The sequence below is a fragment of the Nannobrachium achirus genome (genome assembly GCF_963921795.1).
Source record: "Nannobrachium achirus genome assembly, chromosome: 3".
Taxonomy (NCBI): domain Eukaryota; kingdom Metazoa; phylum Chordata; class Actinopteri; order Myctophiformes; family Myctophidae; genus Nannobrachium; species Nannobrachium achirus.
The window spans coordinates 507,501-510,981 of NC_137812.1; the positions used below are offsets into that span (position 1 = coordinate 507,501).

The 3,481-nt window shown below is 40.8% G+C and overlaps 1 protein-coding gene across 2 annotated transcripts in view; it reads left to right on the top strand.

Annotated features, from left to right (window-relative positions):
• Positions 1–3,294, top strand: part of hpgd (15-hydroxyprostaglandin dehydrogenase) — a 49,856-nt gene extending 46,562 nt beyond the window's left edge. For both annotated transcript variants that reach the window (XM_080721305.1, XM_080721306.1), the window contains one exon: positions 1–3,294. This exon is cut by the window's left edge. The gene's annotated coding sequence lies outside the window, so the exon portion shown is untranslated.
• The last annotated feature ends 187 nt before the right edge of the window (positions 3,295–3,481 follow it).

Here is a 3,481-nt window from a genome sequence, read left to right on the forward strand (position 1 = left end):
TGATATATATAATATTTAGAGATTGGGGTCGGCATTTACATATAATTTTAGGGTCCTTGACAAAGTTTGAGAACCACTGACATAGAAACGTGTTTTTTTCAACAACAAAAAAAAATCCTCCTGTATAGAAAGTCGATGGGAGCCTAACTTGATTTGGCCGCTGTGGCGACCCCGAAGGTCGACCACTAGCTAAATCATTTGAGCATGCCCTGGGCTACATCTGTGCAAAATCTGGCGCTTTTAGACTAATATAGCGCGAAATATCCCTAACGACCCCGACTAAATGCTAGAATTGCACACTTTGCAGATGGCGAACTGGACAAGACAGTGGCCACAACAAACTAGAGTCCTAGGCTACTTTTTCTGAAATCTTATGTTGAGTGGTTCTCAAATGTCAAGGACCCAGAATTATATGTATATTGTCCATGGAGTGACAGACCCCCCATCTCAAAATATTTTGTTCTAGGGACCCCCCCAGGAGCAAATATCAAAAATGTTTGTTTTAAAGATATATATTTAAAGGGTTTGCAAAAAGGTTTACGATTCTTTTCAAAAATAGCAGATGTACGATCTCATAGCACAGCACAAAGTAATACGCTATGAGCTTGCAAATCTTCTATTTTTGAATAGCCAACCAATGTACGGGAGGAATTCGTCCGTCCGACGTCTCATTAATCTGACTACCTCTGACTACGTACCTACGCGCAGGCGTGTCACACCAAATTCTGGGCCCTGGGTACAAGGATTCACTGCGGGCCCCCCATGAATTAATGTTCTTCATATTTTGTGCTTCAACTATTGGAAAATAGCAGATATACAAGCTCACAGCGAGCTTGTAGATCTGCTATTTTTTTTAAAAGGGTGCAAGTCTTTGAATATTTCAAATCCTTCTGAAGTTTAAAAAAAAAAATGTTTCTTTGCCAGTGGTGCTCAAACCTTTTCATGTGAAGGACCCCAAAAATGATATGTATTTGGCCACGGACCCCCATCTCAAAATATTCAGTTCCAGGGACCCCACAGAAGCAATATTTGAGTTACAAATGTTCACTTAAAAAAACCCACATATATTCAAAGATTTGCACACATTTTCACGACTTTTCAAAAATAGCAGATCTACAAGCTTGCAGCGCGGCACTCGGTGCCGCGCTGTGAGCTTGTATATCTGCTATATTTTTCAATAGCTAAAGTATAAAACAATTTGGGCCCCTCCACCTTGGGCCCTAGTAACTCAGTCCCACTTTCCGCCCCTTGTGACGCCCTGCCTACGCGCGCGGTTAGGGTTAGTAATGGGGCGAGTCGGAGTAATGCCTGTCAGAACAACGCTACGCACCCCCAATGTGCAATGTACTTGGTGTGCTCTTTTTTCCCTCTACACCAGCGGTGTTTTTTTTTAAGAGAAGTTCTCTTTAAGCTGAGAGAGAGATGCAGGGACCCCCAGCAATACAATTGTGTCACATTAAACCTTTTCATAGATTTCATGGGTAACTTCATAGACCTGTTTGACAGCACTGTTATCATTGCTGTGTACATTTATGTTGTTGTTTTTTGTTTCTTTCCTATTCTATTAAATATGTTGAATTCATTTTAACGTGTATTTACAGACAAAAAGAAAAAAGATTCTATTGCACTTTTTCCAGATTTAGTAGCCCTCCTGCAGTAACTCTGAGGACCCCCTGTTGAAGACACCTGCTCTCTACACCAAAATGTCTTGGCGTAGAGCTGCTATTTCCCGGTTCAGGAATATAAAAGAAAACATGTCACACATTGTTTTCTGCTGTGTTGCTTTTCGGTGTGTAGCCTACGCTGTATAATTTTATAGAGTTATCTAAAGAGCACAAAGTACTAGGGCATTCACGAATAGTGATTTTTAGTATTCGAATTATTCGACCTCAAAGTATTAGAATAGTCGAATATTCGACAGGACTGGCCAAACTGTCAAATATTAAGTAAGCACGAGGCGAACATTGTGAAAATAGCCGATCGCGAGGCGTTGTGAGCATGTAGATCTGCTATTTTCACAATATTTATCTGCAGAACCGAGTCACATTAAATGTAATACCTACAATTCCAAGTGCTTGTCAGGGTGGGGGTCCCCAGTTCAAATATGTTTATTTGGGGGGTCACGGCCTAAAAGGGATATGCCACCAAGTAAAGTGCAAGTGACATTGATACATTCCTAATATTATCAACTATTCTGAGGCACCCCTGGACTCGCGTCGAGGCACCCACTTTGAGAACCCTGGATTAGAGGTGACATCCTTCATTGCTGGTGGAAATGGCTTAAGCAGGAAAAACAAAACAAAAACTAGAAGCGGTGCTCTTCCGAGCACATGTCTCCACCAGGCCACACAAATTGCCCTGTTATAGCGCCACCATGAGGCTGATTTGAGAAATTTGAAGTGGCATTTATTCCTCTACCTAGTGGGAACGTGCACGCTCAATTTCACCAAGATTGCACGCTGTGTTCATGATTTGAGGCATTTTGTTCAAAACGGAGCAATCCTGCAAACTTTGGAAGCCAATTGTAGCCAATCAGGATGGAATATGGAAAATCGGACGGATCCATGTTGATCACATGACTGTAGAGATACTGTCTACCGATTTGTAGGATTTTTGGACAAAATCTGTAGGAGTAGTGTACAGAAATGTGTTTTGCAAACATCGGCCTCATGGTGGCGCTAGAACAGGGCCATTTGAAAAAATGTGGGGCAGAGGTTCTGATTTGGCATCCAGGGAGTGTGTGTGCTCAGTTTGGCAGCGATCGGGCCAACGGCGCCGGAGATTAGCTGTACACAAACTCGGAGGACGGACGGACGGACGGACAGGGGCGAAAACATACTCTCCCCCTGCCTTCGGCTGGTGGAGACAATTACAATAAATAAAACCAGACCTTTTTTTCCCCACATTCTGGAGATGGGGTTATCAGGAGAGTATTGTAGCAATGGTGAAAAGAAGAATATATGCAGCTATTTTAGAATACAGGTGTGAACGAAGGCTTATAATGGTTGAACATAAAGACATCTCAGTGTACATATAATCACACGTATTACAAACGGCTTATGATCTAATGATATGATATAATTATGATCTAATGATATGATATAATTTCACATGATTATTGATTTACAAACCAATAAATGATGGCCTTAGTGTAACACAGGACTACTGTACTGACATCAGATTAAAGTGATGTGGACTGTTTTGTGAAAAACTAAAACGTTTTTCAAAAATTAATGTGTTTCTTTCTTAGGATTGTCTGATTGTATTTTATTAAATTTGTCAATTAACGAAACATTTTAATTGTTTATTGTGTGTTTTTATCAGACTCCATGGAGTGCTGTAATTTTGAATTAAATTAAATATTATTCAGAAAGCCATCAGTTAAAAACAACACTGTAAATAAAGCGTCAACACACACACACACACACGCACGCACGCACACACAGATGGAACGCAAAATAGGGAACACAATACCAATGGA